This window comes from Grus americana, chromosome 5 (genome assembly GCF_028858705.1).
Source record: "Grus americana isolate bGruAme1 chromosome 5, bGruAme1.mat, whole genome shotgun sequence".
NCBI lineage: Eukaryota > Metazoa > Chordata > Aves > Gruiformes > Gruidae > Grus > Grus americana.
The window spans coordinates 21,918,949-21,944,407 of record NC_072856.1 but is presented as its reverse complement, the minus strand read 5'-3'; the positions used below and the strand labels follow the sequence as shown (position 1 = coordinate 21,944,407).

The window sequence follows — 25,459 nt, the reverse complement described above, 5'->3', positions numbered from 1 at the left end:
AATTTATTAGTATATATTTCATTATAAAATCATAACTGCTGTTGGGATTTTTGTTTTGCTTTTAAGTTCATAACTAGTCTATGGGTTAAATCTACAAAACAACATAGAACGGATGCAGCATTTTATGCAAGAAAACATACAATCCAGCTAGTGACCATGAAAGAGAATGAGTAACTTAGGTTCTTCTGTTGTGTTTCTGGCAAGTAGTGGTGGGACAGAGGAAACCAGTTTATTTTTCATTGCATCCCATTTACTCTTTTCTCCACAACTGCTGCATGGAGATACGCTTGAAGGACCCAGGTTACCATGATGTAACTCAGTAGCATGTTTGCAGTGCCCTCTCCTTCAGTTGCGTATGGATTCTTTATTTTGCTTCAGCTCTCTGTAAGAGATATGTGTGGTGAAAGGAACTGCCTGCAAAAAGTCAGGGTCACGTACAAATTGTAGGAGAGGTGAGGAAGTTTGAACTAAGATTGCAGTTTTGTGTTGTCTAATTTTCTTGCAAATGAGTTTCCAACTTTCCTGTCCACAGTCAAATACAACTTGAATACAGCTCTATTACGTGCTGCTTTCCATCTCACACTTCTGTGAAAAAATTTCTATGACACTCTACTGTGTGTACAGAGTTTCAGCACTCTACTGTGTGTATACAGAGTTTCAAAAGCTCTTTGATCAGAACTACCTTGGCTGAATTATCAAACTGTTGCAATGTGATATGCTGTTGTCTTACCATAGTAGTTGTAATTTGGGTACCCAGATGGTTTCCCATTCTCTTAATAGGCTGAGCTAAAGGTCATATTATGTCTTGGGAAGACTGAATCTTGTTAATGTCCCTTATACAGGTAAAAATACATGGACCCGAGGTAAACAGAGACCTTAATTTTAGCATATCTGAACTGAAATATTTTGTTCTGGGAATATGTTCTGAACTTTCACTGGATTTTTCACAAGCCCTGAATTTTGACTAAGCCCTGAATTAGAAGTAAATAGGCACTCAATTGAGAGACAAGGTAAAGTCCCATCTAATCAATTCCTTTGCATTTGAGGAAAGAGGTTATTGCAGAGCTTTATGTACTCTAATTTTGATCACTCATAGACCAAGAAGGTCTTTCCTTCCCATACACATCTATGCAACTGAGAGAAGAAAATAATCTTTTCTTCTGTAGAAGTGGCAGGGGGGAAAAAACCAACCAAACTGCAAAGAAAAAATCCAAGACAATTCGTCAGTGGGCTGAGGCCTTAAAAAAAATATAAACCATATGTCTCTGTCAGTGTGTGAGAGGTGGCAGCTCAGAAAAGAAATGAAACATAAGGAGATTAAAGGGGCAGGCAAGTGAGAGACAAAAAAGAGATGTACTGACCTTGGTTAACTTGGAAAAGCTAATTAATAAAGAGGAAAAACATGGTTCAGGATTCAGCATGAAGGTGAGCTTTCTTTTAGGTGATGCTTATTAACAGTCTGGGGCATTACTATACAGACTATTTGTCTGAGGCACTATTATTTCTAGTAGAACTAAGTGAGTCTAGACTGTAACATGCCAGTCCAGTGACTTCGTAGAGAATAGGTGAATAATTTTGTTCTTAGACTGTCTTCTAAGCAGAAAAACTTCTCATTGGGAAGTGTGGAGAATCAACCTTTTGTATTCCAAGGTAAGAGCAAAGAGAGTTGAAATATGATCCTTGACATACACATGAATGAAGTAAGGGACTTCCCCTTTTAGACAGTGTCCATCTGATGCAGTCTTAATGATAGTAACACTTCTTTCTGTTAAATATAGAACTGGAAACAAGAAGAGATAAAAACCAAGTAGATGTTACCAGGGATATTGAAATGGGTGGCAGAGGCCTGGTTTGTACAGAGGGGGTGAGGTTATGCCACAAGGTAGTCACTGCGATCAATTTGCTGCTGTAGAATAATTTTCCATCTTTGGGGCAGTGACCCAAACGTAGTACCAACAGTGAGGGCTGATAGAAAGTGTTGGTGGGATAGCTGATATGTAGAAGAATGGGTGACCATGGACTTATTTCTATTGGCTATATGCAATCTAAAGAATAGGCTTTTAGTCCAGAAGAAACTCGAAGCACTTTGTTTAAGATGAGCTGCAGTGACTTTTTGGTTACACACTTATCTTGTGCCTAGATGAAGAACGTTGATTTCTAGTGCCTTTCTTCTTCAAATGACATAAAACACAGCATAAGCAACTTGTAATAAGACTTATCAGTCATCTAAGGAAATCGCCTAGGGAACAAGCGCTCAGGCCACAGGGCACATAGAACTTGGCCTTTGGAAAACAGTGAAATATGTTGGGTTACTGTTAAAGACAAGTGTGTGCTGTACTTAAAATCTTTCTACACAAACATCAACTTCTGCTATTTAACAGTTGTTTTTTCCTATTTTTACTGTTGATAAGCTCAGTTCATTGGTAGTCTCTTACTATATCAGTGTACCACGAATAATTGAATTAGACGCAATGGCCATTTACAAATTAAACAAAAGGGGGCTCTCTGTAGTCAGCTTTCCTTTTCCACCTGGGACAGATGCTTCCTTTTGTATAAGAAATCCTCCATCTCTGTTGTCATTCAAGAATCCTTTGCGCTTTCAATGAAGAGCCTTCTGGCTCATTACAAGATTACATGTAGCCATATCACCCATAACAGAGAGGAAAGAAAGGATTTAAGAAGTGACCAGAGACAGTTTCAATTGCACTTAACCCTAAGGAGATTCTCTGAGGTTAGAGTACTTAAAATTGCATTCAGGGCACAGTCTGATCCCTTGAAATACTGGAATTTAGCTAAACTCTTTTGGTGCCTTATGGGCCCTGTATTCTACAAATGCTTATGGGGAAGAAGTCTAGATAGCTTTCACAAGATGAATAGTATGTGGTCTGTCCATGCCTACTTTGTTCAAAACAGCGGCACCTGCTTAGAAGCAAACTGGGTCTTGCTGATTGCTGCAGTGGCTGTTAGTAAATCCAGTACTGAAATCTGGACTCGTGGTATCATGACAAAAGTGGTCTAAGACAGAGGAGAGAGGGGCAAACAGCATTAGAAAATTTTGTTTGTTAGGAAGGTCAGAGGTGCAAGACCCAGCAACAATCAAGTGTAAGAATTACCATTAAAACTTTTACACTTTTATAAGTTATCTCTCTAATGCTGTTCTGGTTCTTCTGGCATTTACCAGATACTGATAAAGCAGGTATCAAAAGCAGATTCTGGGTTACACTTCTTGCCCACACTTCTGGAAAGATTTTAATGGTAATTAGTGTAAAATCAGGACAGAACAGGCAGGCATCAAGGATAGCAGCAGGGGCTTCGGTTAGCATGGTTTCCTCTCTTCTACATAGTTCCCTGATACGTGGCAGTATGAAGTACTTCTGAGGAAGTTTTGTATATGTTAGGAAAAGCTCTAATGCATCAGATCTGGTGTGATGGGGATGCTCTTAGAGTCCACAAAGGTTGGTTGCTGAAGTTCACAGTAAGGCTTCAGGGAATGCACAGTGGAAACAAAATGGTACTGCCAAGGTACACTCGAGAACCCAGGAATGGTTTGCACCTACCTCACACTAATAAATAGCAACACAAATTGGCAAGGTTATGAATAATCCTGCTGGATCCATCAGGGTTTCCTTCCAGAACATTGGTGGCTTCAATATGGGGGACACTGGGGTGCAGCAAAATCTTCCCTGTACAGATTGTGTGCTAAATTAGATGTGTTTCCACTTTTACTGCATCTATTGAAAGCAGAGAGAGAAAGTGGCATTATATATGTATGCATGCACATCCAGCACTGAAGTTCTTTAAACCACTTAAGCACTTCAGTTGTGTGAAAGCCAGAATTGCCAACAGGATCTGAGAGCAGAAAGGAGGACAGGGACAAAGAAGTCAGAGAAAGGTTATTTCCTCAAATATAGAAAATCCAGCATAGGCCTCAACTGTACCTATAGAAAAGAAGCCCAAGCTACTGTTGGATATCTTCATGTAGGCTTTAGTAATCCCAGAACACAAAGGTGAACTGTTAAATATTCCCTTTGCTCTTAGTTCTGAAAAAATAATAGAAGGAAAATTTTATACCCAACAACCCCTTTAATTTTAGGAAGCTTATTCACTGCTGTATCTGCTTAAATCAATGTTTGATGTCAGCCCGTAGGAGTGGTCCTGACAAAGGTGCAAGAAACTTTCTCTGTCACAGTTGTGGAGTACAAGTGTTTCATTCTTGTTCCTGGTGAAGAGTAGTTGGCCAGTGCCTTTAAGATATAGGCTTGTCCTTTATCAATTTGGATCCTGCCAGGTGTAACCAGAGTGAAGAGTATAAAGCTTTCAGGGGTAACGATGGCACATAATTAGCTAGCAGAAGATGGGCTGAGCAGACTGTGTCTACCTTGAGAACAATTTTATCAACAGGAAAGATATGAGTGTCTTAGCAGCTCTAAGGGCTGTAAGGTGTTGGCAATATTTCACACGTGTCTAATGGGTGAGTGATGGATATCGTGTTGTTTTACCCTTAAAAATTTTAGTAACGTTATGTTGAGTTCTCCCTACCCTCCCCTTCTTTTAGGTTATGTGCAAATAAACCCTATTTGAATGTAAAAACAAACCTGGGCTTAACATGTTTGACAAAAATGAGTCTGTGCTAGAAAACTACTGTGTTAACAAAGCAAACCAACTTCCCATTTAATGAGTTTAAAAGTAAATTGGGTGCTATTGCAGGTGTATGCATTTCATCATCCCAGACAATCTGTAACAACCTTCCTGCAAGTGCAATAACAAGCCAAGTTGTTTTCAATCCAAGTGATGTGTAAGAGGAGGAAGAGCAATCATAATAATGTTTTTTCTTCTTCATATAGACAATACAGGAAATTGTGTAACAGGCTCTGGCATGAGCTGGTTAGAGTTATTGCTGTACGCAGAGGCTTGCAGGAGGTGATGTAACTTGAACAGAACTCAGGCTCCAAGATAAGGCCAAAATAGGCAAAAGTAGGAAAATTCATACCTCCATTCTGTCTGGCTTGGGGATGCATGAGCCAACAGGGGATGCATGAGCACAAATTATTCAGGGGTTTAGGTAGAAGGAAAATGGGACGATGTTTGCTGAAGCTGCTTGGTCTGAACTAGCTCCTTCAGGCATTGCCAAGAAATTCATTTGGCTCTTAAATCTATCTTCTGAAACCTGTAAATGTGAAAGTGTTCAAAAGCAAAGAAAAAGAACAGAGTAGGAAGGTCATGCTTGGAACAGGGCTAAAGCTTTCTTTTCTCAGGTAAGTTTAAGGTCAGGTTTGGGTTGCAGAGCATTGTCATGTCTTACTAGAACATGTCCTCAGTGAATCAAAATGAATGGATTAGCAAGGGAACTTTTTGTATTATATGGTGAGCAAGATGCAAATATTTGACTACAGAGATAGAGAAGATTAGTCATGGAGAGAGTTAGTTTTTCTGCTTAATTTAATTCAGGAATTTTTATTCTATTTCTCTGAGTAGTTTTTTTACTTTTAACGTATTCACAATGAGTAGTGTGTGAATGGGCATAGTGTGACCAGACTTTCAACAAGATGAAGTTAAGCTGCCTTAACAAAACCTCCAAGCAGTCTCCTGGCAGAACTGAGCATGGTCAGTCCTCATCTGGCACAGGGCTGGCCTGTGCCCCCAACATATCACTTTGCACTCTGGAGAGACCTTAGTTGCTCTCAGTCTGCAACCCAAAGAGAGATGAAGCAGAACCTGGGGAATTGGAAGAGTTAAGTCAGTTGTAAGGAGGAGCCTGAGGTACTCTGGTCATCTTGTTTGATGGAGTAGGTTGCTGGCAACCATCCTGTGGCTTTTGACTTTTCCATCATTAGCGCTAAGCTATTCTAGTCAAGCTCCATGAATAACTAAAATAAGAAGAAGCTGAGAAGCATTTATTTGGTAAAAATATAAAGTTAAAAATGTCATTAAAATGGTCCTATATTGTCATTCAATGGTGGGATTTCATACATAAATACAACAGGATAAGGCTGTTTCGTAACTTTGCTCTGTTGTTGTATACTTTTCCACTTGCCTATAGCATCTGTTTTCACCCCTACTGTCCACATTTCATGTTTATTTTTAAGCATAGGTGAAGAATGTTTGTATCTTCTCATCTAACAGCTATGCTTCCTATTGTAAATAATAACTTGCAAAACACCCGTGAGTCATTATTTGTGCTACTAATAAATTTGCAAGCAAGGCAGTATTGAAATGCCTGGAATATGTAAAGAGTATAAAAACCTTTTGTGTTAGTCTTTGCCATGAAAGTGATCAAATTACTAAAACTGAGAGCTAGAGGCAAAAATGTAGAGGTCATTAATTATCATTCTCACTAGCTGCAATCCTTCACTGCCTGGTTTCTGAAGGCAAGGTCTGTTAGGTAACTTGAACTCATATGACACCCAGAAGTGTGGCAGTGTGAAGTGCTATTCAGTGCCACTCTGCCGAAGCCTCTGCTACCTTCTGCAAGTGTGCACCAGCTCTCAAACCACTACGGGGAATCAAGTGCTGAGGTACATCAAGAAAGCTGCGAGGAGTATACCTTCACCATAAATCATGTTTTCTAGCTCCTGTCACTCTACAAGGGGACATGTCAGACTACCTGGGCCATCTCAGATCAGTCTTCTTCACTCTGAAGTGGAGTCCTTGTGCTGTTCAGATTACTAGGAAGAATCACGTTCTCCTGCTCAGTTGAAGATGCTTTTTTTCATTAGGTATTTTAAGCTCCAGTTGCTGGACAATTTAAAGCAGAATAAGGAAGGAGGCTGAATAAGAATAAATCCAAGCTTAAAAGTGAATTGTATTATAAAATGATTTAATTGTCGCCTGACAATTGAAGCCCAGAACTGGAAAAAAATAGATGAAGTCCTGAATGTCCTCAAATTTATATTAGTATGGGCCAAAATTCGAGGTCCATGCATTCATTAGGAAACTGGATTTTGATTTAGTCCAGTTTGCCTTCTGGCACTGTATATCAATGCATGAGATACTCATTTTAGAAGAAATCCATCATTTTTTACCAGCAAAAGGTATGCCCATTCCTTTCCAGCAGATTTCTGCTGTGTAGCCGAGAGACAGGAGGTCTTTCTCTTTGTAGGTGGTGCCATGATTGCCAGGCAAAACCCTTCTGAAGACTGCTAGAAGTAAAACTTCATACCGTGCCAGGAAAGCTGAAGACAGTGTTGTTTCCAATGCACTTTATCCTTACTGCAGCTGGCAGGGAGAGTTTGCTACAGCCGATTGAAACAAACTGTACTTTTGCCCCTTGAAAGGTCAAGTGAACCTATCAAGAAATACAATAAATGTAATAATAATAATTAATAATAAGTAATAATTAAGAGGAGCAATGCATTGATTCTGGCTTGAAATTTCCCAAATATCACCCTCATACACTCTTACCTGAGTGCTGGGAAGCCCGCCTGTGCATGCAGCATGGCCCAGCTGGAATTCCTCTGTGGGCAGGCAGCGGGGGACAACAAGGAGTGAGGAATAGCCACCTCCTACTGTGCAGGAGAGGAATGGAGACAGATGAAGGGGACAAGAGACAGAGGGAGAAATTGGTCAGAGAAAATGCTGATGGCACCTTTTCAAGAAATTAATCCTTTGGTATTTTCTCTGGGGCAAACATTTTGATTTTGATGAACGTGCTGCTTTCCACCAGCTGAAGGAGCTTGCTTATCACGTTTGAGGGTGGCTGCAGTGCTCATGTAAATGTCCTCAAGGACACTTGTGTATTTTGAAATACACTGTGACCAGTGCTGTGTGAAGATTGCAGTAACTGAAAGGCATATAGTCATGGGAGACATTTGATTGGGTAATGACCTCTGGCCAGTCACAGAGCAATAGGGCAGTATTTGGGCTGCACCAACAACCTGAAGAAGCATTAACAGCAGAAGAAAGTTAAGTGTTTCAAGAATGGCAAGACCAGCCTATTTAATTATGTTACAATAAATACGTGAAAAACTATAGTTTTAAGTAATCAGAAAGTACCGAGGTTAGCGTATGAGACTTGAGCTGGGCAGAAGGAGAGCGGGGAAGAGAACTGAAAAACGTGGAAAGTTCAAGTCGGTGACTCCGTGATGCCTGAGGAAAGACACACAAATGCACGATCACAGATTTTTCATTCCTAGAGCTTTTCAAGTATTGCAGTGGTATGAACTTTTGTCCTTTGGTGTCACCTATTAATTAATCAGGCAGAAAAGTACCAGAGATTAAACAGACTCATAGTTACTGTGGGATACATGGAAAGGCCAGCAGTTTTAAAGAGCTTTTGAGGAGAATACTTCTTCAATTAGGTTTGTTAAGCAAAAGAACATATCAAATTTTCCCACTTAAATCTGTATGCTAAATACTTAGCTGAAGACAAGCAATTAAACTAGCACATACTATGTTGTTTGCAGTAACATAGGGCTAAGTCATGTACTCTGTGGATTTTTAATATTGATTTCTTTGCTAATCTGAAAGCAGCACACAGGTGCTATAAAACTCCTCATCATAACTTCAGCACATGATCTTGTTGATGTCTGCCTCTTTACAAGTTCAGCCTAACCTGAGCATCATCTTTCCCTAGAACGTGGGCACAACTGCAGCATTACCTAGTCCATCGTACTTTTAGTATGTCCATCGTGGCTGCTTCCCCACTTTGTTGTTTTTGACAGAATAAACTCTGTTGACGAGGAATAAGCTGTAAATGTAAATGATCAAAACGTCTACTGACTCTCGCTAAAGACACCTGTGGTATGCTGTGTTGACAGCCAGAGCTTGAGTGAGAGTGCCAGGAGTCAGAAGCAGTATGGCCAGCTGGGAGTCCAGCTCACTTTTGGCTACAAACAAGAAGACAACGACAATGAATTATTGTTTGAAGTGTCCTTTGCTATTAAAGTTTTCAAGCAACAAAATATAAATGCAATAAATAAAAGTGATGTAAACTAAAGCCTCCCATAGTCCTAAAAGTCAGAATTTTCTAGATGATCTGCATATAACTTTAGGATCTTTTAAAGTAGTATTGGCTTTAAAGTTCCTGAGTACTTAGAAGTGTAGTATTTAGTCATCGTTAAAAAGATAAGCTAGGATACATACAGCCATTAATAAAAAAATCTGTGTTTCCCTTGATCATTATTTAGGCAGTGATGGCTTTCAGTTTGCAATTGTATTGTAAGTTTTTTTTTTTACAAGAACTAGCCTAGTAAATTCCAGGGCTGTATCTTCCTGCAGTTCATTGGTTAGGGACTAGTTCAGTCAACCAGATAAACGTACACATATCTTTAAGGACATGTGTAAGTGCTGCTGAATTAACACATGGTTGTGTCCCAGGAGATCACTATTCATTAGATTAAAAGACCAGAAGATTGTGTTTGGGTGTAATGTGTGCTGTGAACAGAGCCTCCAGTTCTGTGTATTTACTCTGACGTTGGCCCAGGGACAAGCCTATCGACACTGAGGGGTGTCATGCTTCACACTGCTTTACTAGTCCTTTTCAAACTCACTTGAAGACATCCATTGCTTAGATGTTTAGTGATGTGCACTTTTTTTTTTATTTCTTGGTAATAATTTCCTTTAAAAATGAATGAGATTTTCCATAGCTCCGACTTTAGGTAAACATTAAAGTAACTTTAGTAGAAATCTCAGTAAAAACTGAATAAAAGCCGTAGGATTTAGCTCATGGGAGTTCATTATTGGGCTTAGACTTCTTATTCCTTGGACTTAAGCACCCTGCAATATGTCACCATTTTGCAGGAGATGATGTTTACATCATCTTTGGAATTCACCACAGAAAACACAGTAAATGTGATTGGGGTTAAGATCATTCTGTAATTTATGATTTAAGATGTAACTGACCATAATTCAAGCTAAAACTCTATGAGCTTTCTACTTGTACAGCATGTTCTACAAAGGTTCCCAATGCCATCTCAGGGCTTGGTCTCTCTGTAAGCAATCTGGATTACAAGTCTCACAAGGAAAAATGGTAAAAAATTATTGTTGATGTGTGCTTGTACTTTCTTTTTCTGACTTTGTACTGAAGGAGTCTTACGGGTTATGTCTGGATAAACTTGAAATCCACAACCCACAGGCTGATGAATGCCAGGACAATACCTTGGGAAATACTGTGCTACATGCTTGTCTTGCACTCATGTCCTGGGTATCTAGAGCTGGTCACTGTCAGAGATTTCAAACTGGGTTAAATGAGCCCTCCAGTCTTCATATTAAAAGCCATTAGGGTGAGGAGCACAGAATAATTTGGAAAATTAACCTTTTTAGATTTCCACTAACTTTGAAAAATTCAAGTTTCCATGGTTGAATTTGGCCAAGGTTGGAAAATCCATCCTAGTTTTCACAGAAGCTATTGCGTCCTCATGCAGTGAAAGTAGTTGTATCTTGCAGAAAACCAGCTGCTGCAGCTCACAGAATGATCTTGCTGTTGAGCCTCACAGCTTTTGGATATGAAGATTTATCTTCAACACATATATAGTAACTGTGCTGCTCTGTCTTGAAGTGGAACATCTCCCTAAGAAGGCACCACCTGGCTGAAGTAGTTCAGCCGAGGCTACCCAAAGTGTTATACTACAGTCAAGTGGACAATACTAAATAAGGAGCAAAAATAAAATGTTCAATAAAATGTCTTGCTAGGATAGATACTTATGGAATGTCAAAAATAATCTTGTGCCTGCCAGCACTGAAATTCTCTCAACTCTTTTGCATTTGTAAAACAAGTGTAAGCAGACCTGGGGGAGACAAAGGCAGATCCTTTGACAGAGTGGCATGTGCCCTGAGGGCATCACATGTATAATATATAAAACAACCCAATCATCCATCTTCAGGACCATAATCCTAAATACACACCTCTTTGTGAAAGCTATTTTGTATTTATGAGCTCCCATCATAATACTGTTGGTTTTCTGGGTGTAGTTTCCTTGCAGACATCTCTGATATGTTGATAAGGAGGGAACAATATAAACAAATCACTTGAGCAACCTATTTATCTGAACGTCCATTCCATTTCATACAGCTACTAGAATAAACTCCTAGTCCATGTGAATAGGAAACTTTTCTCTCCTTGCCCAAGAATGTTGTAGCAATGTGTTTACTACTGTTTTTCATCTGTTGTAAAGGTACAGTATGAAAAAAGGACTCCAAACCTTAATTACAAAGGCACATGAGACAATGCAGTAGATGCTTTACACTGGGTGAAAGTTATTGCTGCCTTTTAGGAACTGCTGTGAGAAGCCTTTTTGGTTCCAGCAGATGGCATGCACTCATCAAAGCTTGCTGTATGTGATCATAAATACTGCGTCAAGGAGCATGCTGAGCTGTACAGCTACAGTAATATGTCACAAATGATTCTTTTATGCTACACTTGATTTCTATAATCTCTTTAACATACTACAGGAAGTTAGTACGTCTTCAAAACTAAGTTTCTTTGATTTTTCAGGGCCCAGTCCAAGTAATTTTTGGTGAGACTGTTTTCAAGGAACATGAGCAGAGTTTGGCCAAAACAATTTTGTTGGAGCAATAGTTATGATTAAAGCAATCTGAGTGTCTGGCTATAATAAAAGTGTATTGGCATAAAAAGAGAAGCAGGGAGTCTGGAAAAAAAAACCCCAAAATTATTAAGAGAAAAGAATGACTAGAAGTTTCTTGAACAGGATGCATTTTAAGATGGAATATGCCATATGGTGAGACAAAAAGCTTAAAATGTCTTTTTTGTTTTTCAGCTTGTGAGATAACATTGTACTGGTGAACAAATATAGTCTGTTTATAATGTTATGCTATGAGACCTCTGCACTGTCATAGAGGTTTCTGGCACTCAGAGATTGCAGTGGTAAATTAGCTTTATAGTTGTTTAAAATTTCCTTGTAAGTCAGATTTTGGAGAACAGCTGAGAAACACTATTATCTATAGTCAAAGCAGAATTAACATCTTTTAAGGTACATAGGAGCAAATTGGGACTTTGAGTTTCCATACACTAATACAAATTCTGATATTTTCTGGATAGAAATTCAACTGTTTTCTTGCAGTCTCCTTAGTAGTTGCTCTTTGTGCAAGCAGTTTCTAACTCTGTCCTCAGTACTTTCTGGACAAGAGATTTCCCCCACAGAAAGCACTGAGAAATGTTTTAGGACAGTTAGTCCTGGATCCAATGTTATGTGCTGGCTCATTGACAAACATCCCATGGAACTGAATGCATTTTTTAGTGAATTGGTTGCTTTTTATTAAGGCTATCTGAAGTCTAGTCAAGCTTGGACCTGTTTGTGCCCTTTATGGAGTTTAGAGGAAAATACTGAAAATGTGAAGGGTCAGCTATCTCAGACTTCAGCCACTGGAAGTTGGAAAGGAGCTCTGATTTTTTTTTTTTTTTTCTTCCCATCTTGATTTTTCTAGTTTTTCTGGTTGAATGTGTGTAACTACACAGTACTATCCAGTCACTTCTCAGAAAACATTTACAAACAGAAGGTTTTTTTAGTACTTCGAGAAGCAACTAGTTGGACATATAGCTTCCAGAGCATATTGGAAAAGAAGCAGCTTTGGTATGAGAGGGAACTTCTTTTTGCAGGTTAAAGTAGCATCATCTGTGGTCACTATATTCAGTTGAAAGATACTTTGTAGCTGTGTTTTTCTGAAATCACCTGGAAGTTTACAGCACTTCATTACAGCACAGCATTAATAAGACTCCTACTGCATCTGATGGGTACTTCCATGCTGCTTTCAAAACTACAGGCAACTTTCAAAGTGGACACCAAGTACAATAGTCATTATGGGAGAGGCAAGGAGGGTTTTCCTCTTTTTTTTATTTTTTCTGCTCATTGACACATACCATACTTTTGTTAATAAATGGTTAATATATAGATTTGGTGAGAAAAAAATTAAGCAGTTAAGATTGGGTCTTTTTATCCTGAATGGTGTCTAGATGAATGCCAATAACTGTGTTTAGATTTAGTTAAGACTTACTTAATTGTAGAGCTCTGATGCACCAATCTAGCCATGAGGATTTATGTAACCACTAGAAACTTGTTCTGTGTGAGTAATGTGGTCCAGAATCACTGATGTAGCTGCTTTCAGTGACAAACCTGTGAGAATTTACCACAGGAAAAAGTGTTTCAAGAGCCATCACTCAAGAAATAAATTTATAGGAGAACTTGCATTTTGTTTCCCATTATCATGAGCAAATTAATTCTTACTATCTATCTCAATCAGAGCTCCTTGTTCAGTCTGCCTTTCTGTGAACTACTCTGAATTAAAAAACCCCACACACTTCTACTCCTTTTTTGTCCCTAGCCAGCATGTCTAGGAGCTGCTAGGTTTCTGATCTCACATTCTCACTGGCTTAATCTTTGCCCAGTCCCCTTGAAACTATGTTAATCCCCAATCATTTCATAGCCTTTTTCTTTGTGCTACCTGGCACACCCCAGGTAGAAGCAAATGCAAGATCATGATTTGACTTGTCTCTGAGTTTCTGAGCACATAAGTAGATAATTTTTTGCACAAAGCACATCATTATTATATCCTTTGCCATAATAATAATATGACTCATCCTTAATTCTATTACTCATCAATCATCTCAGCCTCAATGCATAATTCTGGAGTAATGAAGCATGTAAGTTCCCAGGTTGTTACACCACTATAAAGCCCCATCAGAAATCAGTCAGTTAAAAAAGATATTCCACGTGCACATCATTACATAAATAAATGATCATTTTTATGGTAGGTATTATACTGTATGGTTTAAAACACACTTTCTTGCTTTAGACTCTGGGTGATGAATAGAATCCAATCTCTGTAGATAGAAATGCACCATGTTTATTCCAAACAAGAAACAAACTGGCAGCCCTCCTTCCACAAAGAACTGTTATCCCTTTAAGGTCTGAAATTTAGAGTACATCTGAATCTTTGCCATGTCATCATGGGATTTGCTTTTTAGGTTGATTAAATTTGAGATTCAGGATCAGAAAAGCAGAGATAGTAAATAAACAGAGCCAGAGCTTCACATAGATAAGTCAGTGCCAAATTTAAAGACTTGTTAAAAAAAGGTTCGTGTCCAGATCTTGGCAAATAGGAAAAATTATGGAAGCTTTTTCTTTGTCTGCTAAAATGTGAGCTGTATTACAAATTCTGTCTTCCTACAAACAACAGCTAATCTCTACCAAGTCAATGTTACTTGTAAACCATCGTAAGTGTTATTGTAAACCAGGTCTTGAGAGTATTGAGTGCACCCTCAGCAAGTTTGTCAATGACACCAAGCGGTGTGGTGCGGTTAACAAGCTAGAGGGAAGGGATGTCATCCAGAGGGACCTTGACAGGCTTGAGAGGTGGATCTGTATGAACACCATGAAGTTCAACAAGGCCAAGTGCAAGGTCCTGCACATGGGTCGGCGCAATCCCAAGCACAACTACAGGCTGGGTGGAGAATGGATTGAGAGCAGCCCTGAGGGGAAGGACTTGGGGATGTTGGTGGATGAGAAGCTCAACATGAGCCAGTAATGTGCACTTGCAGCCCAGAAAGCGAACCGTATCCTGGGCTGCATCAAAAGAAGCGTGACCAGCAGGTCGAGGGAGGTGATTCTGCCCCTTTGCTCCACTCTCATGAGACCCCACTTAAAGTACTGTGCCCAGCTCTGGAGTCCCCAGTACAAGAAAGACATGGAGCTGTTGGAGAGATTCCAGAGCATGAAGATGACTGGGGGCTGGAGCACCTCTGCTGTGAAGACAGGCTGGGATTGTTCAGCCTGGAGAAGAGAAGGCTCCGGGGAGACCTTATAGCAGCCTTCATGTACCTAAAGGGGGCTGTGGTAGGTTGACTCTGGCTGGAGGTCAGGTGCCCACCAGAGCTGCTCTATCACTCCCCTCCTCAGCTGGACAGAGGAGAAAAAGTATAATGAAAGGCTCGAGGGTTGAGATAAGGACAGGGAGAGATCGTTCACCAATTATCGTCATGGGCAAAACACACTCAGCTTAGAAAAAAAAATTCATCTAATGTATTATCAAGCATAGAGCAATGAGAAATAAAACCAAATCTTAAAATACCTCCCCCCACCCCTCCCTTCTTCCTGGGCTCAACTGCACTTCTGATTTCTCTATCCTGTCTCCTCCAGCGGCACAGGGGGACAGGGAATGGGGGTTGCAATCAGTTCATCACACGTCTCTGCCGCTCCTTCCTCCTCAGGGAGAGGATTCCTCACATTCTTCCCCTGCTCCAGCGTGGGGTCCTTCCCACTCCTGTCTCCACAAACTTCTCCAACGTGAGTCCTTCCCATGGGCTACAGTCCTTCATGAACTGCTCCAGCGTGGGTCTCTTCCACAGGTTACAGACCTTCAGGAACAGACTGCTCCAGCGTGGGTCCCCCACAGGGTCACAAGTCCTGCCAGCAAACCTGCTCTGGCGTGGGCTCCTGTCTCCGTGCGTCCACGGGTCCTGCCAGGAGCTTGCTCCAGTGTGGGCTTCCCATGGGGTCACAGCCTCCTTTGGGTGCCTCCACCCGCTCCGGCGTGGGGTCCTCCATGGGCTGCAGGTGGAATCTCTGCTCTGGCGCCTGGAGCACCTCCTCCCCCTTCTTCTTCACTGACCTTAGTGTCTGCAGACTTTCTCACATCTTCTCATTCCTCTCTCTGGCTGCAAAAGCTCCCACGAAACTTTTTCCCCTCCTTAACTATGTTATCACAGAGGTGCTAACCACCATCGCTGATGGGCTTGGCCTTGGCCAGCGGCGGGTCCATCTTGGAGCCAACTGGCATTGGCTCTGTCGGACCTAGGGGAAGCTTCTAGCAATGTCTTGCAGAAGCCACCCCTGTAGCTCCCCTGCCGCTACCAAAACCTTGCCATGCAAACCTGATACAGGAGCCTACAAGAAAACTGGAGAGGGACTGTTTACAAGGACATGTAGTGATAGGACAAGGGGTAATGGCTTTAAACTGTCAGAGGGTAGATTTAGATTAGATATTAGGAAGAAATTCTTTACTGTGAGGGTGATGAGGCACTGGAACAGGTTGCCCAGAGAAGTTGTGGATGCCCCATCCCTGGAAGTGAGTTGGATGACCCTTTGAGTAGTGGAGGGTGTCCCTGCCCATGGCAGGGGGGTTGGAACTAGGTCATCTTTAAGGTCCCTTCCAACCCAAACCATTCTATGATTCTATGATTCTATTTGACCCTGGAGATGCTCACAAGGAGAGGAGTGTAACATAAGTCTTGGGTCGCTCGCTCCACTTTGTAGACTGGTCAGTGCGTGCAGACACAAGAAGCACCTTTGGGTCTTTCAGATATTTCTGCAAGGAGTGGATTTCCGATCACTAAAACTTTTGTCCCAGTGTAGTGCTGGGGATCTTCCTTGCTAAGGACCATGGAAATCCACAGGACATCTGTCTTGCATGAGGTCTGGATAACTACCTTGGCTTTCTTCTTAGAAACTGTAACTTAATCTCTTTCTGTCAGGCTGTGTCATGCCACTAAGTTAGAAAGTTAGTTAACTCACTAGCATGCCCACACATAGACACTCCAACACACACTCTCTTTGAAGTGTAAAAATCAGGTTTTCATATGACTAGGTAAGAGATGCCTGAAGGCACTGCTTTGTGGGGTCCTGCAGCCAGTGGGTTCATGGCTGCCTGGTGGAAGGCTACCTTCAAAGCTTCCTGTGGCTCCCTACCATCAGATCCACCACACAGTGGGTAGAGAGTTGGTGTTACACATCTCCTTTTTCCAATTTATTGCAGAAATTTCCGTCTTTCTTCCTTTCAAACACTTAGGTGTTATCCTAATTGCTTTCTCCTCTGCCTGCCTGGCACTCCCAAAGCGTTTCTAGGTATTCAGTTACATAACTGTTTGTGTAAAATACAGTTACCTTCTTTCTAACCAGTGTGACTCAATGTGATTTGTTGGCTTCATGTGGTTTATGGTGCAGGGTTCCGTGACAAGTGAACTTTAGTTCACAACCTCTCCATAGGGACTCATTTTTTTTTATGCCATAAAATGCTATATAAAATTTAATTTGCAAGTTAATAGGAAAAATCTTGCACAGGAAGAGGCTTTATCCATGCTTTGCAGTCTGTCTGAAGAGATTATTCAAAGCCATGTATGCGGACATACACAGGATGTGTGACTGTGAGTAGAAAACAATTCCTTCTTGCCCGGTGGATCCATAACTTTTACTTCTCTTTCTTATTGTTCAGATGTATTGCTGCAGCCCAATTAATACATAAGTCAATACATTAGTCAATCAGACATAAAGAAACCCCAGGAAAAAAAAAAAAGGGAAAAAAAAAAAAGGAAGTCTCTGCTCCATGGTGATAAGTATTTGTGGAAAGACCTGGATAGATATGTAAAAAAGGACCATGTGCTTATAAAAAAATTGTGTTGTGTTATACTTTATTTTCCTTTACTCCTGCTTTCAAATGGCCTCTAGGCTACCCTTTCTCCACTGTACAATAAAGCTTCCTGAGTGAGATTCAAAAGCTGGAGAAAGTGTTAAAGGAAGCATTTAGTGAGCAGAAAACTCTACTAATTCTAGTAGGGTTTTAAAAATGCAAACAGAAGGAGCCTAACTTCAAAGATTGCAAATTCAGGTAGATCATGAAAAGTGGTTTTCCTAAGTGACCTCATGGAACAGAATTTTTAAAAAATCAGAAGAAAGAGATACATGTAACTGCAAACTAATTGAGAGGCAGGAGTGGGTTCATGTAGAAGACTCTTCCCTGCAGATTCAGTAAGGATGCTACTGGTCAATTATTTAAATATAGAATCATAGCATCATAGAATCATTTAGGTTGGAAAAGACGCTTAAGATCATCGAGTTGAACCATTAACCTAACACAGCCAAGTCCATCACTAAACCATGTCCCTAAGCACCACATCTACATGTCCTCCAGGGATGGTGACTCAACCACTTCCCTGGGCAGCCTGTTCCAATGATTGACAACCCTTATGGTGAAGAAATTTTTCCTAACATCCAATCTAAATCTCCCCTGGCACAGCTTGAGGCCATTTCCTCTCTTCCTATCACTTGTTACTTGGGAGAAGAGACCAACACCCACCTGCCTACAACCTCCTTTCAGGTAGTTCTAGAGAACAATGAGGTCTCCCCTCAGCCTCCTTTTCTCCAGACAACTCCAGAACAACCCCAGTTCTCTCAGCTGCTCCTTAAAGGACTTGTGCTCTAGATCCTTCACCAGCTTCATTGCTCTTCTTTGGACATGCTCCAGCACCTCAATGTCTTTCTTGTAGGGAGGGGCCCAAAACTGAACACAGCACTCGAGGTGTGGCCTCACCAGTGCTCAGTACAGGGGGGACAATCACTCCCCTAGTCCTGCTGGCCACACTCTTTCTGATACAAGCCAGGATGCTGTTGGCCTTCTTGGCCACCTGGGCACACTGCTGGCTCACATTCAGTCAGCTGTTGAGCAACATCCCAAGGTCCTTTTCTGCCAGGCAGCTTTCCAGCCACTCTTCCCCAAGCCTGTAGCGTTGCAGGGGGTTGTTACGACCCAAGTGCAGAGCTCGGCACTGAGCCTTGTTGAACCTCATACAATGGGCCTCAGCCCATCGATCCAGCCTGTCCAGATCCCTCTGTAGAGCCTTCCTACCCTCAAGCAGATCAACACTCCCATCCAACTTGGTGTCATCTGCAAACTTACTGAGGGTGCACTCAATCCCCTCATCCAGATCATTGATAAAGATATTAAATGGAACTGGCCCCAATACTGAGCCCTGGGGAACACCACTTGTGACCAGCCACCAGCTGAATTTAACTCCATTCACCACAACTCTTTGGGCCTGGCCATCCAGCCAGTTTTTTACCTAGTGAAGTGTACGCCCATCCAAGCCATGAGCAGCCAGTTTCTCCAGGAGAATGCTGTGGGAAATGGTGTCAAAGGCTTTACTACAGTCAAGGTAGACAACAATCACAGCCTTGCCCTCATCCACTAAGCAGGTCACCTTGTCGTAGAAGACGATCAAGTTGGTCAAGCAGGAACTGCCTTTTATGAGCCCATGCTGACTGGGCCTGATCACTTGGTTGTCCTGATATGATTATGATGAAACTCACTCATATGATTATGTTAAACTCACAGAATGTATACTAAATGCTAACTCAGAGGAAACAACATGGTTGTAAAATGATCCAGGGAGAAAAGTTCTTCTCCCACTGCAAAAAGGCAAGTCATGCTTCAGGGTGTTCTTTGTAATACCAATCCCTGGGCCAAATCAGGCTCCATGGTAAAATCTCCACTCAGAATTCATTAATGTCTTACAAATGACAAGAAAAAACCCTACATAATGCAGTTAAAAAGAAGGGTTTAGTGGCAGCAAGAGGCTTAAAATAAACCCTGTTAATGCAGACTAAAGCTTATGTTACTCTTGTTTGTAGTACTTTTGTATGTTTGGGTTTGCATTTTCTTTATTTGTGTGAAGAGGCTGAGACCTGAGCAGAATATTTTATTGATGTAAATAAAATACAACATTTAACAACTGGACATCACATAGCAGGAGTGATGCTAAAGCCAATGTGCACAATAAAAGTATTTTAGGTATTTCATCTGCATGACCTGTCATGTTGTGCCTGTATATGATGAGCTTTACCAGCTCCGCTGTGGTTTGAAAAATATATCTAATCTAAGAAAACAAACCCCCATGTGCCGTGACACGTGGAACACTATAGTCCCAGGCTGTCTCCCAAAAGAAGCTCAGCAGCTGTTGTCTTGATGCAATTAAGCAGACAGACAACTCTATTTCAACTCAAACTAGAAGTTTCTTGGTAAGCTGATGCTTGATCCCTAATTTGAAAAGACTTGTGGCAGACAGTCCAGACTCCTCGCATCTAGATAGTGAAATCTCTTTGTCTTGGTGATGTTCCATAAGTTTTTCTAGTCATTTGTCTTTTATCTAGCAACCAGAGTAGGCCCTTCCCTACATATGGGGTAGGAGTAAGCTGATCGTGTTGCATGGAACAGATCCATACTCCCTCTTCATGGTAAACATGGCACCTGATCCTGAATCATCGGTGTTACATTGTCACTCCAGGGAAAGGGGAAGAGATGAACTCTGATCCAAGTCTTGCTGCTAACAAATATCTTTCAGCACAGATTAAGCTCTCATTTACTCCCATACAATTCCACTGACTGCTAGGACAAGCTCCGTCAGTGAGGATTCACCAAGATTACTATGCACCAAACTTAGTGATACCATTTTTGCCATGACTTTTCAACTGCATTTGAACTACCTGTCTGAGTATTAGGTGATTGGCAAGAAGACATTTGCAGCTTGTTCACTTTTTATTCTGAGGTCAAGAAAGCTAGTTCAACTTTCTACATGGCCCACCTTCCCTTTTTTTTTCTCCTTAAGAAGGCCAGTCCTCCTAGGAACACCTGAACAAGTGCTGACATTCATGTCTGTTGTTTACTCATTGCTTCAGAGGAGAGCAGTGCTTGGTTTGACGGCAGACATCTAGCTCTTAGACCCTGAACTGAAACTTAAGCCAGTCTGTCCAAGGTGGCTTTCTCAAGAATAGCTCTTGCTACCTAGGTTGAAGTAATTGCTACAAAACATAAACTAGTACTTTACTCATGATATTCCAGGAAGAAAATGCTATTTCCTTAAATCTTACCTAAATATTTTGCTGAAACCCTGAATCTCTACTAAATAACCCTCAATAAACATCCAAGAACTATTTTGCCAGCTCCCCCAAAAATATGATCATCTTCATTTTGTTGCCCTACTCTAAAATAGCCATTTACTGTGCTAACAAGATGCTCTCCTCTAAACAGCTCACCATCTCCCAAAACTAGAGACCAAATTAATCTCTAGACAGCACTAACCAAAGCAGACTTTTATAGTGAGAATTACCTGCTTGATTAATTGGCACAGCGGAACTACAGATTAAACACAGTCTCTGCTAATTTACCCTGTCCACAGCATCTGTTTTCATTAGCCTTGTGATCTTTGCCTACATCTTTCATTTAGATGAAAGATTATTTTTTCTCTCTAGTCTCTGCTCTAGGTTTATGCCAAGCTGGGTAAGCATTTGAGAGATGTAGAGATCTTTCCCCCCAAACTGACTGAAAATAAAAGGGCATTGTCACTCGAGCACAGTGTAAATTGTTAACCTGTAACTTTTGTGAGGAAAGGAGTTATATTTGGTAACCAAGGAAAAGCAGCAAATCATTTTTCCATCCTTTTAGTCCTAGAAACTTCAGTGTGAATGAGAAAGAAAAGAGCAGTTGAAAAGAAATATAACAGCAGACTTTCCCAGAGGGAGGTAAAATAATGTGTATAATGTGTATCTCATATGTAAAACTAGCTGTAAATATTCAGATAATTTAAAATCAAATGCTTATGGACAGATTTTTTGCTTGTGCTTTGTGCATACTGTGGGGATGAGGGACAATGGAGAGACCAAGTAGATAACTTCTTGAATATGCAGGCAAGAGGTTGTTTCTTTGCTTAAAAGACATTAAAATTGCAATTTAAATCTGATACTCATTTCTATTAATGCACTTACATATTGCCTTGGCAGAACAGAGCATATTTGAAGTTGGTGAAAATACAGATTGTGTTCACTTTGAGACACTTCTGTACTCTCCTAAGGTAAATAAAAATCAAATTTCCTGGGCTCAAATGAGTTCCTCTCCTTTTCTAGGGATAAATGCTGCCTCAAAAGGGAGAAAGATAGGTCACAGTGAGGCAGAAGATCATAATCATTCAAAAGCCACCACATATGTCTAACTCTTGGTATGTGCAGTTTCATGTGTTTTGTTTTTTCATGTGAGTACACATTTTCCAATATTTGGTTCATTTTTTCGTAAGTCCTGTCAATGTGTTCAAGCACCTGTAGTTGACAGCAAATATTATCTTCTTTGAAGGTCTCAGTTCTCGCAGTTCTCTGTGGGCCTATTTTGGAGCTTAGCTGTTTGGCTGCTTGTCACTATGACATATGAAAATAATGAGCAGAATTAATTTATATTATCATGTTTTCGTTTCAGTGAAGTTAGACTAAAAGAGGTCTTGGTCTGATGGGTTTCAGACGAGCATTCAGAATGCTTCATTTGTTTGAATAGCCACAGAAGCTCAGCGCAGTGGAACAATGATTTGTTTAACCAAGGTAATCATTTGCATGTTTGAAAGTTCACAGCTGCTAAAATCCATTCTGCACTGTTTTGCGATACTTACCTATGTACAGAGGTACCATTAACATAGAGATTATATTAGCAGTATTCGTGTTGTGTAGGAGGGGCTCATGTTGTTGGTACCCTTATGGCTCTGCATTTTAGTCCCAGCACTGATTTGGGGTGCAGTCAAGCTCCACTCTGACATGCATTAATTTTTTCCTTCAGCAAGAAAATCTGAAGCACAAGAAAGCCTTATACATATTTAAGCCCCTTCCCTGCATGCTTTAACATAGCACTTACATATTGCCTTGGCAGAGTAGAGTGTATTTCATAGTAAGCTGTGCATGCGAGCATGCACTAATGTCAGTGACAGACAGCAGAGGAGCAGGACAGATCCAGAAGGATCTGGTCCATAAGGGCCCAGATTTTGCCCTAACTTACATCTGTGCATCTTCCATTGGCTTCAATAGGAACTTCCTGCAGTTATGCCATTGTGTGATTTGCAGGTTTCAGGTGTGAAAAGTTCTGCATTCTTCTGGAGCTAAATATAGGTTGCAAGATGCAAATAGAGGCACAAAACCAGCACAAGCAGGATGACTCAGCCCATAAGATAAAAGTTCATTTCCATGATTCGGAGGTCAAACAGATTTTAATCTTCTAGTAATTGGATAGAAAATTTCGGGTGTAAAATATTGGTTTTGTCACGTACTACACAAGAAGCTTATCCTTCGCAGAAGATTTTTATTTCATTATTGTTTCCCCTCCTCTCCCTCCCCCCCCTAACATACTCAAAAGCCTGGAACAATACTTTGTTCTGGTGATAAAAATCTCATTGCTAAGAGCAGTGGTAACAGTGGAAATGCTTAGATTATTATCCTTTGTGGTAACATTTTTAATGTGATGATATTAATCTGTCAATGTTTTTTGTAACAAATCTGCATGGTTAGCATATTTTAGTATTGGGTCTTTTTCTTAAAAATAAAGTACCAATCAGAATTTCAGTCCATGCTGAAGGTTCACTTACAATCTTGAAGAGCTGGAGAATGTAAAACCCGTATTTTACACTTGAGGGAAGCACACGATATGGTATTAAATTCCTGGAAATTTAGGAATGTCCTTAAAGAGCTTTGTGTCCTCATTTCCTTCTCTTCTCAGAAGGTATTTGGATATCTATGTTTTACATGGCTGAAATTTCAAAGAAGGTAGTTGTTTGACCACCTCAAGCAGGGCTGGCTTTGATTCATTTGGGGTATAGTCCTGAAGTAGTAACTGCAGCTGTGTGAGCAGGTCCACCATCCCCTCCCTTGATGAACCTTTGTTTGTATGCTGACCTGACTTGGAGTGGAAGGGGGATCTGGCCAGCAAACACCATGCTGTCGCTTAGAAATGGATAAGCATAGAAATAAGGCTTGAAAACAAGAGCAGGACCAGAGACCTGCTTCTCCATGGGAGGACTTATTTCAGCAGCGGTGTCAGGGGAATGGTATGCTTCCGTTGTCCATGAATTAGAGAAAAGGCCTATAGCTGAGGAAGCATATTTTTGTGAGGTGGCTTTCCTTTCGACAGTGTGAAGCTATAGGCATGATGTCAGGTGGGAAAGGGTCCAGGAAACCAGACTTAACTTAGCCCAAAGGTAAATCCTAGAAAGACATATAACATCATCAAGTGCTTCTGTTTACTGATCCATTCCAGTTCTGCCTAATTATTTGCTAATGGAAGAGCCTGTAAGGTTTTCTTTTGAATTACTTTCAGCTGTCCATATTTCAAAGTTTCAAAGGAATATACAATCAACCTGTAGTGAATAGTAGATCTAAATAAGTTACATGTTTGTGTTCACAGAGCAAGTGAAACTAGATGTAATCCCCTGTTGCAAAGTTTGGATCCCAAGTTCCTTGATTTTGTGGCACGCTTCCACCAGTGATTTCATGACTTTGTGGCCCATGTGCATGAAAAGTGCAGACACTTTCTCATCTTTCTCATAATTCCTCAAATGACTGCTATGCACATTATCTCTTGACTAATCCTTATGTATCTCTGATACTTGCATTCATAAGTCTTCAAGAAATAGGCATGCCTTGTTGAAACTCTCAGAATGTGCGCTGATACTTTTGTTTGTTATTTCACCATTAGCAGTACATTTCATTGCAGCCAGCATTGTAAAATATTTAAAAAGGCACAAAATAAAAAGTACAACACTTGAAGAGTTTTTTCCCCCTTAAGAAAAAAATGTATCCTCTAATGCATTTTTTGGCGGTGCTACTTTTTTAACAACCAAATGTATTGGAAAGAAATGCCATTTCACTTTGAAAGGGAAAATCATGGAACTATTTGCATCAAAATGACTGATTTCTTATTACAGGTCTAATTGTAAATTTCTGTTGAGAAACTTTATGCAGACAACAAGCTGTACTATGTATAACAAAAAGAGTTCTGATGCCCTGGAAATGGTTTAGTACTGAGAACATCAAAACTTTACATATCTTTTCAGACCTGTTTTAGGTCTGTAAACCTCAGTCTACTGTTTTAGAGGAAGATTTGTTTTCCTTTTTCTAAAATCTTGTCCTAATTTAGTGTAAGACCAGATCTCAAACTATATATTTTCTTGATAATAAAAAATTCATTCTTTACCCATTTCTCATATTTAAGTAGACAGCCTTAACTTTTAGGGAAACTGTTTTATTTATAGTAGTATTTTTAGTATTTTTTTCAAGTACATTTTAATATTTTGTATATAGAAAGGAGTCTATTGCTAATGATTTCTCAGGCATTGAGAAAGTTAGAGGCAAGGCTTTCAAAGTCCTGCACTCATGTGCATGTCACTTAAATATAAACCAGAGTTAGTTAAAGATCAAATCTTTTTCCTCTAAACAATGCCAGTTCAGTGAAACCAAAGGTTTTACTGGGGAATGCGTAGTTTTCTGACTAATTTTCAATGGCAGTTGTTCAAGTCTCATTGGAACCAAGTTGATTAAGATTCTTTTGACCTCAGCATTCTGATTATATTACAATAAAATGTTAACGTTGAAATGAAATGTTTTGGGAAGATCAATCCAAATATTCTGGAATGCTTTTTTTGCAAATAAATTCCCATTTTTAAACTCTTTTCCTGAATTGGAATTAAATAAGGTATTAAAAATCTGCATTTTCCTGCTAAGGGAAACTTTGTTTTTTAGCCATCTCTCCTACTTTAGACAGCCATGATCTTTGGGGAAACAATTTTCCAGCTCAAGACCAATAGTTTAGTCCATGAAACAGTTGGGACGATGTGTCCAGTGAATTATTTCTGTTTACATGTCCACTGTTTGAGAGAGAACCACAAACAAAATACCTTAAAGGCTGTATGTTTAGAAAGACAAACCATTGCCATTTC

At 40.3% G+C, this 25,459-nt stretch overlaps 1 protein-coding gene across 10 annotated transcripts in view; it reads left to right on the top strand.

The window, feature by feature from the left end:
* SLC1A2 (solute carrier family 1 member 2) overlaps window positions 1-25,459 on the top strand; it is a 107,260-nt gene that overhangs the window by 43,416 nt on the left and 38,385 nt on the right. For 2 of the 10 annotated variants that reach the window (XM_054827381.1, XM_054827380.1), the window contains exon 2: window positions 21,964-22,082. The exons of the other annotated variants lie outside the window; for them this stretch is intronic. The gene's annotated coding sequence lies outside the window, so the exon portion shown is untranslated. The remainder of the gene's footprint in view (window positions 1-21,963; window positions 22,083-25,459) is intronic. 10 annotated transcript variants of the gene reach the window in all.